Genomic DNA, 10,062 nt, shown 5'->3' with positions numbered 1-10,062 from the left:
TTAACAGGCCTATGAAGCACTGATGGCCGACGGGTCAAATATGAGGTTAATACAGTAAAAATTAATCTTTTTAGCCTACCTTTGAAAGATGCATTTTGGTCCTTTTCTCTCCCCTTGCACCTGGCTATGGAGGGAATTTGGGAAGGTTGTGGCTGTTTATACTTCACTTATTGTTATGATTTTGTCAGAGGAAACTAATCTGAGTCTCCAATAATCAAACAGTTAAGCGGAGATTCAACAATGGATAGCGCCGCAGTTGATCAATTGCCCGTGAATCTAAACCCGCATTTAATATGCCATTCTAAGGTAGGCTATATTTTACATAAAATCTTATGAGGCCTACTTACTGCATCTGTTTTCTAGCAATAAAGTAAATGATCATCTCTGAAGTCACAGCATAAATGAAACGTGAGACTTTGGACTACACAAACTTATATTCAAAGTAAATAAACTGCCATTATTATTTTATTCAATACAAAATACAGTTCTTGCATTATTTTTCAACAGGAAAAACACTTGGTCAGAAACTAAGTAATTGACACTGACCGATTCCATGTAGCAAACAAAATCATTTGCATAGGCCATACCCGTTTTAACGTGTTGCTTCAAAACAGGCTCAATTCAGGTCGGATTTGCAGTTGGCCTCGTTGGCATGAATGAGTAAAGCTTTGCCACAGACCTTTTGTATTAAAGCAGGTAGGCCTACCGGTAGCTCAAAAGTTGGAGTCAATTTTGTTACTGTATTTCAAGGTTGCGTGTACATGCACTTTGAATTCATGGCGACTAAAAACGGTAGGCTACGACGCACAAACCCTAGGCGCTACAAGCAACTCTGGGAGAGCTAGGACCAGAGCGCAGCCTGCCAGCTAAGACAGGTTAACATTGCCTTTAACCTAAACGTTTGGATTTTTACTGGCATATGCAGACCAACCCCCAAAACGATTGGCTAATGATATGAGAGCTGGTGTTACATGTAAGAATTCACGAGTAGGAAACCAATTGTCCGTAGACTCAAGACTAGTAGACACTCAGCAGAGTAATTTAAATGCAATTTGACAACATTCAGCACTGACACCATTAACCCCAATTCTAGCAACATCCTCATTTACAGACGTGATATGCACCAACACCAAGCGCTCAGTTCTACAAACTACATCAGGTTAAATTGACCTAGAACCCATTACATCATTTGATGCTACTAGCATAAGCAAATGTAGCTTAAGAAAGTCCAATGGTAATTTAAACACCTTAACCACAAATTGGTCGAAGTAGTAATATATTGCTGATGCCAAAGCATGTTTATAATGCAATAAAACTGTTTTGCCATCACCCCAGTTACTAAAGTCAGGTCATTGAACCTCCAAAACAAAACTAAGGACACAAGTATTAAAGTTACTGTTTAATTGAGGCAAAACACACAAACGCAGTTACACACAACCTGGACTAGAGTACCCATGTACGTCCCACTTCAGATATCCATGTTTGTGGTCAACGGGGTCTCAGATGCAGAGGTAAACTGTTCCTCAATGGCATGGTCAGTAACAGAAGGCGCTTGGTCTACAGACTCGTCCCCACTTGTGCTAGAGTATAAATTAACCACAATCAGTAGTTCTCGTGGCTTCAGTAGCCAGTTGTGGCGTCGTCGGACGTGCCGGTTGTGGCTTCTGAAGCGGCGTCGTCGGACGTGCCAGTTGTGGCTTCTGAAGCGGCGTCGTCGGACGTGCCAGTTGTGGCTTCTGAAGCGGCGTCGTCGGACGTGCCAGTTGTGGCTTCTGAAGCGGCGTCGTCGGACGTGCCAGTTGTGGCTTCTGAAGCGGCGTCGTCGGACGTGCCAGTTGTGGCTTCTGAAGCGGCGTCGTCGGACGTGCCAGTTGTGGCTTCTGAAGCGCGCCGTCGGACGTGCCAGTTGTGGCTTCTGAAGCGCGCTCGTCGGACGTGCCAGTTGTGGCTTCTGAAGCGGCGTCGTCGGACGTGCCAGTTGTGGCTTCTGAAGCGGCGTCGTCGGACGTGCCAGTTGTGGCTTCTGAAGCGGCGTCGTCGGACGTGCCAGTTGTGGCTTCTGAAGCGGCGTCGTCGGACGTGCCAGTTGTGGCTTCTGAAGCGGCGTCGTCGGACGTGCCAGTTGTGGCTTCTGAAGCGGTTGTGGCAGTAGGAGAGTTTCCATAGTCATCAGTCCAGCGTCTCATCTTCTCAGCAGAGGCCAGTTCATCGTTTGCCAGAGAGCTACCATAGTTTGGAGAGTCTTGGGATGCTACTTCATTTGTCTCCAAATACTCTAGAGAAAAAGAGAAGAGGAACAGTTGGGTGTTCTACACGGTCTAGGCCAAATTGCCATTTGAATGTTCAGCAACATTGCACCCCACTGAACCCGACGTAGTTCTAAACGAATGTTGCAGGCCTAACATTTTCTGGCTTCTTTAGCATCAGACCCTATGGATCGGAGCATGTGCAATGGAGACGTCATTTGATGACAGCTCTGAAAAACGTAGGTTCAGGTACACAAGCAAATTATCAAAATCAACAGCAAAGGGTTTGATAACTTCTGGTTTAAAAAAAGATTCTAAACATTTGTTATTTAGACTGGGTTACTCTACGGTGTTGAATTAGTTTAAAACACAGCAGCAAAGAACATTGCTAGAAGGGATGGGATAACATAGGGGAAGAAACGCTTACCTCCAAGTCTCCTCTGCAGAGAGACTTGATCTTGTTTCTGGGACTTGCCAACAGGGGAACAAGAAACTGAGGAGAAAGAGTTGACAGAAGTTGAGTTGACACAAAATAGCTACATATATTTAATAGCAGTGAACAAAAAAGATGACCAACGTGGAAGAAACAGACAGTCAAATTTGAATCTCCAACTTACAAAGTTCAACATGTTTCCCAAACAAAACCCTTCAATCCAAATAAAACATTAGTGAACCAACCTTTGAAGACCCCCACAGTCAGCACAAAGAGCAGAAATTCTCTCACACCTCCCATGATTATGAGAATAGTCTTTATTATCAACAAGTAATGTCATCCCGTGGCCTGTATGAGGCTTATATAGGCCACTAATGACCGTTTACCAGACAAACATGACTTAACGATCAATTAACATGCTTGATTGAGTTGAAACATTCAGATAGAAATAGACCATGTAGAACAGATGTTTCTTTGGAGGGCAGGCAATCTTTTCTACTCTATATATTGCATTTATATCTGCTATGTTTTACCCTTCTGGTCTCAGATCAGCAGTAGAAAGAAGTAGGCCTAATTATTTTAGGTATAATCTTCAAAGATTTTCGGGGGAAATAAACACTGTACCCAAATCCACTTTTTATTATGATCCTGGGAAATGGGTAGGCCTCCACCATATGGTCCTTCACAGTTTTACACCTGTGTTATATTCCTTTATTTACATAGATCACATACATAAATATATATGTTAGCTGTTAGTAGCTTTGGGATCAAATTTTCATATTGTATTGTTACTAACCATATATCATATTTTCCTCATTTGCTCTGTAGGAGACTCGGCTGGTGGAGATTCGTCATATGAAGGACATTCAAGTGGATGTGACCCCTAACCTGCAGGACAGGCTCAGCGGGGTGACAGACATCCTGTAACGGATCTCCAAGCTAGTGTCTGAGGACCTGGAGAAGGCTGTGTCTACAGCTGTGGGGCAGGACAAGCAAGGTAACCTAACCTCACCTAACCTCACTGTATGAAGGATTTTATTTTTATGTATAGTCATCTCCAATCTGTTAAAATATATGTCTCTGTATTTCTCGCCCAATCTCTCTCCTCTTCCCCATCCCCTTCACTAGGTTCTCCCCAGGATAAGCACACCATCCTGGCTGTGGTCCCCAGTCCTGCTGCTCCATGTCACCTAGCCAGAAAGCAGGGCCTCAGTGAATGTATGTGGTTGTTCCTTACTTTAACATAAAACTCTCATAGATATTAACACAGTAACTGTAAATAATAACAACTATTCTGGGCTATATAATTAGTAACCTGAATGATCTATCACCTATCCGTTGTTTTAGAGCTAATTTAGACTAATAAGCTGTACACCTAATTGTCTTCTCCCCTGCTCCCTTCCCCCTCCTCCTCCTCCTCAGACCGCTGTACCCTGACCTTTGACCCTCGCACGGTCAACGGTCACCTGCTCCTCTCCAGGGAGAACCTACGGGTGCCTCTTCCCACCATAATCTTTGACCCCTACATCTCTCCCCCAGGTGACCTACGAGGGCATCCCCAGGAAGGAAAAGGGGAAACAGTGTATGGTGGGAATGAACGATCTTCCCTGGAGCCTCCAGCTGGATGAGTGCCAGTTGAGCGCCTGGCACAATGGGTGCCGGGAAACGATGGCTGGCCACTCCCACCACTCCCACGCGGCTGCATGCCTTCCACTGTGCCTTCACTCAGGAGCTGTTCCCTGCCTGTTGGATAGGGGCGTCAGCATCACCCTCTGCTTGCCACGATGACAACACGAAAGGGAATGACCGTGACCTAACAATCTCATATGGGATTAGTCTCCATAACCATAGACTTCGATAGACATCGCATCATTGTATCTGTCCCATTATGGTGTCTGCAAGAGCACAAGCAGCGCCATTGAGGCCATCTCCATTTTGAAGTAGTCCATTGTCATTTTCTTCTTCTACTGCTTCTATGAGTTGGCAAACAAACTGAAAGGGTGCACACTGCCACCTAGAGTGTGTTTGAACAGGAATAAAGCCAAGGTTGGCGATTTACTGCCATCTGCAGTTATGGCATTTTTTCTCATGAGTATAATTCATTGGCTGATCCCCGTGGTGACCTGGATGGAATTCTGTGATCATTCCTTAACCTATAGGAAGTCCCACCCCATCCCCCCTTTTGCCCTCAGAAAAGCCTAAATTTGTCGGGGCATGGACTCTACAGGGATACTGGCCCATGTTAACTCCAATGCTTTCCACAGTTGTGTCAAGTTGGCTGGGTGTCCTTTGGGTGGTGGACAATTCTTGATACACACGGGAAACCCCAGCAGTGTTACAGTTCTTGACACAAACCAGTGTGCCTGCCACCTAATAACATACCCCGTTCATAGGCACTTAAATGTTTTGTCTTGCCCATTCACTCTCTGAATGGCACACATACACATACACAATCCATGTCTCAATTGTCTCAAGGCTTAACACTCCTTCTTTAACCTGTCTCCTCCCCTTCATCTACACTGATTGTAGTGGATTTAACAAGTGACATCAATAAGGGATCATAGCTTTCACCTGGATTCACCTGGTCAGTCTATGTCATGGAAAGAGTTCTTCATGTTTTGTATACTCAGTGTATATACAGATGATATCTCTATCATTCTCTATGGGCTAGGTAAAGCAAGAACCATATTGTCTATACTTGTGTCACTAACCTTGGTCTAGGGGAGTAATTACATATATAGAGGGAAGCGAGCTAGTTATTTCGATTGAATCCCAGCCCCTGTTCCAGTTGGATACTAGGACACTGATGCCTGGATGGGTGAAAGCAATATGGCCTTCCATTATGCTCTGTTGAGTTGCCTCCATATTCCCTTCAACTATCCAGACTTCTAAGATCAGTTAGTTTGGGAAAGTACTAGGATGTATGTAGGAAAGTAAGTCATTTAGGCGTATTACGGAACTATCCTGTGTATGTGAGACCTTTCCTTCTCCGACTGTAGTCTGCAACACCCATTTTTCCCATAGTGAGATAATTTAGCCAAGTCAGCATTTTAGAAACAAAATCCTTAACCTGGTGAGACCCCAGGTTGCGAAAATGCAACAGGCCCTCAAACTCATGTCAAACACTACATAGTTTATCTCCTTAGACCCGTATGTACACTGAACAAAAATATAAACGCAACATGTAAAGTGTTGGTCAAGGATTATTTATTTTTTTATTCCTTGATGTGATGTGGTGGGTGAGTGAGTATGTTCTAGAATGTTCAGAAGAGTGACATTCAGGACATGACATAATAGGCCAACTGCTCTATACACACACACACACACACAGGCAGTAGCAGTAGTAGCATATAGCCAAGATAATCTTTCCATGTACACTGAACAAAAACATATTGTAAACCAACATGCAAACATTTAAAAGATTTTACTGAGTTACAGTTCATATAAGGAAATCAGTCAATTTAAATACATGAATTAGGCCCTAATCTAATCTGTGGCGTTGTGTTGTGTGACAAAACTGCACATTTTAGAGTGGTATTTTATTGTCCCCAGCACAAGGTGCACCTCTGTATTGATCATGCTGTTTAATCAGCTTCTTGATATGCCACACCTGTCAGGTGGATGTATTATCTTGGCAAAGGAGAAATGCTCACTAACAGGGATGTGAACACATTTGTGCACTAATTTTAAGATAAATAATATTTTTGTGCGTATGGAACATTTCTGGGATCTTTTGTTTCAGCTCATGAAAAATGGGACCAACACTTTACGTGTTGCGTTCATATTTTTGTTCAGTATAGTTAGTTGGACTAGGATCAGGGATTCGCTCCTATACTACCTAGACATTATGGTCCCTATCAACACAAAGTTCAAGTTTCATATTACACCATGTTCCCTATATACAAGGGTGACATTTCAGATTTGTACCATAAGTCAAACTTCACCAACTCTTATGTATTTAAAAACTGTTTTTTAAGGTTAATTCAGGCTAGTCTCTTTGCAATAACATTTATTTTTCAACAGAGACCTGGTCAGATGATCGACTGCTATCCTCTCATATTTAAGTCGTCACATTAAAAACCTGTACAGACAAATAATAAATAAACAAATAATAGTGTCCAGTACAGGCCGTGAGAAGGAGGGGTGGGAGCTGAGATACAGGCGCTCTTCTTGTCTTCAGCAGGGGAGTAGGGTGGAGGTTTGTCCTGGAGAAGATGTTTTCATACATTCCCCTAATTTATTTGGACAGTGAAGCTAAGACTTTTAATTTGTCTCTATACTACAGCATTTTGGATCTGAGATCAAGTGTTTCATGTGAGGCGACAGTACAGAATGTCACCTTTTATTTGAGGGTATTTTCATTCATATCTGTTTTAGAAATGAAAGCATTTTATGTATCTAGTCCCCCCATTTGAATGTATCATAATTAATTGGACAAATCCAATTATAGTGAGTAGTCAAACGTTTAGTGTCAAAAGTTTAGTATTTGGTCCCATATTCCTAGCACGCAATGACAACATCAAGCTTGTGACCAATATTCCCTCTAATCTATTTTATGCACTGAGCAAATTTCAGGTCGGCTGAGAGCAAACTTGAACGTTTTGAAAATTCTGTGCAACTTCCAACGAGTGTTAACTGTGAACACTGAGGCTGTGCCCGCTTTAACTTACTGTTTTAACAGTGGCCAAGTAGGCTACTATGGCTATTTGATCATAATGTAGGCCTACTGTCAAAAACAATGGAGAAAATGCATCCCATAACATTTAACATGGAAATAGCTGTTCAATCATTCAGCCTACAGAAGCAGCCAATGTGTGGTGTTCAAAGTAGGCCTACATTCCATGAGACTTTTGAAAAAAACATGCAGGGCTTGACATTAACCTCTATGAGATCGGTGTCCCGTATACGGGACGGTTGAATTAACGTGCGCTAATGTGATTAGCATGACTGTTGTAAGTATCAGCAAACTTTCCAGGACATAGACATCTATCATATGGGCAGAAAGCTTAAATTCCTGTTAATCTAACTGCACTGTCCAATTTACAGTAGCTATTACAGTGAAAGAATACCATGTTATTGTTTGAGGAGAGTGCACAACAAATGTATCACGGCAACTGGTTTGATCAATTCACCTCTGAAGGTAAATAATGTACTTACATTCAGTAATCTTGCTCTGTTTTGTCATCCTAAGGGTCTAAGAGATAAAATGTAGCATAGTTTTGTTTGATAAAATCAATTTTTATATTCAAATGTAGGAACTGGGTTCTACAGTTTGAACCCCTGCTGTCTCTGGCTCCACACCCACACCGCCAGGCCATCTAGATGTGTGAAAGTTAATGTATAAGCTAGTTGTCACGATCGTCATACACAGAGGACCAAGGCGCAGCGTGGAATGCGAACATACTTTTAATTTGAATGATCACAAGAACTAAACAACAAACGATACGAAACGTGAAGTCCTTGGTTACAATACAAACCATACGGAACAAGATCCCACAACACACTATGGAAAACAGGCTGCCTAAGTATGGTTCCCAATCAGAGACAACAAGCAACAGCTGAGACACGTTGCCTCTGATTGAGAACCACACCGGCCAACATAGAAACAAAATAACTAGATAATAACCCTAGCACACAAAACACATAGAAACCACACACCCTGGCTCAACATAACAGAGTCCCAGAGCCAGGGCGTGACAGTACCCCCCCCCCAAAGGCGCGGACTGCGACCACGCCAAACATAAACCGAACAGGGGAGGGCCGGGTGGGCATTCCTCCTCGGAGGCGGTTCCGGCTCGGGCTTGACCCCCACCCTCCAAACAACCCCCAAAGCGCCCTGGTCCGGTCTGGCCCTGCTGGCCGGAGCTGGACTGAACACTGGTGGAGCGGATTGCTCTAGCTCCGGAGTGGAGCAGCTGACCGGTGCCGGACCAGGCACCGGTGGAACGGGCACGGGCTGTGCCGGACTGACGACGCGCACCACAGGCTTGGTGCGGGGAGCAGGGACGGGCCGGACCGGTTGACGACGCGCACCATTGGCTTGGTGCGGGGAGTAGGGACGGGCCGAACCGGGCTGACGAAGCGCACCACAGGCTTGGTGCGGGGAGCAGGGACGGGCCGAACCGGGCTGACGAAGCGCACCACTGGCTTGGTGCGGGGAGCAGGAACAGGCCGGACCGGGCAGACGACGCGCACCACAGGCTTGGTGCGAGGGGCAGGAACATGCCGGACCGGGCTGGCGACGCGCACCATAGGCTCGGTGCGAGGGACAGGAACAAGCCGGACTGTACTGGGGACACACACCACTGGCCCTACGCGGGGATCAGGAACGGGCCGGACCGGACTTGCAACACACCCCAGTACCTCTCGTCGTGCCTCTACATTCTCCTTCCCCCTGGTGACCAGTGACTCCAGTAACCTGGCGGCCTCCTTTGCCAACCCGTTGAACCACTCTATCCCGGCCTCCTGCTGCCCCGTCGTCCACGGCGTGAGCCCCCCCCTATAAAATGTCTGGGCGTCTCTCCTCCCCATGGGCCAGGCCTCCATGGCTCTCGCCAGACTCTCGCTCCTCTGCTCCAAAGTCCAGCTTCTCTCCTCCTCCCGCGGCTTGACCCAGTCGAGGTTGATATCCTTCAGAGTCACCTCTGGCGTTGGCTCCTGGACACGCTGCTTGGTCCAGTTATGGTGGGATCTTCTGTCACGATCGTCATACACAGAGGACCAAGGCGCAGCGTGGAATGCGAACATACTTTTAATTTGAATGATCACACGAACAAAACAACAAACGATACGAAACGTGAAGTCCTTGGTTACAATACAAACCATACGGAACAAGATCCCACAACACACTGTGGAAAACAGGCTGCCTAAGTATGGTTCCCAATCAGAGACAACAAGCAACAGCTGATACACGTTGCCTCTGATTGAGAACCACACCGGCCAACATAGAAACAAAATAACTAGATAATAACCCTAGCACATAAAACACATAGAAACCACACACCCTGGCTCAACATAACAGAGTCCCAGAGCCAGGGCGTGACACTAGTGATCCATCATGTATGACATTCCTGGGAGCGTGTAAACTTACATTTTGTATTACCATATCATTTTTGTATGTTCTCTATAGTTATGTACTTGAAAATGCATCAATTGACCAATTCGGCACATTTGGGCAGACTTGATACAAAATAGTCCAGTATTGCACTGCTTCACTGGATCAATCTGAAACTTTGCAAACACACTGCTGTGTGGCCAAAATGGGCAACATTTAAATTGCGCCTAAACTGCAATATTATATTGTGGTCTTTCTCTTGCATTTCAAAAATGATGGAACAAAAAAAGAATAGAAAATGCATGTTTTTTTGTTTGTATTATCTTTTA

At 44.8% G+C, this 10,062-nt stretch overlaps 1 pseudogene; it reads right to left on the bottom strand.

Moving 5' to 3' along the window:
• Positions 1-1,386: 1,386 nt before the first annotated feature.
• LOC121565212 overlaps positions 1,387-10,062 on the bottom strand; it is a 31,930-nt pseudogene continuing 23,254 nt past the window's right edge.

The sequence above is a fragment of the Coregonus clupeaformis genome, unplaced genomic scaffold (assembly GCF_020615455.1).
Source record: "Coregonus clupeaformis isolate EN_2021a unplaced genomic scaffold, ASM2061545v1 scaf2109, whole genome shotgun sequence".
NCBI lineage: Eukaryota > Metazoa > Chordata > Actinopteri > Salmoniformes > Salmonidae > Coregonus > Coregonus clupeaformis.
This window is presented reverse-complemented; position numbering and strand designations above follow the sequence as displayed.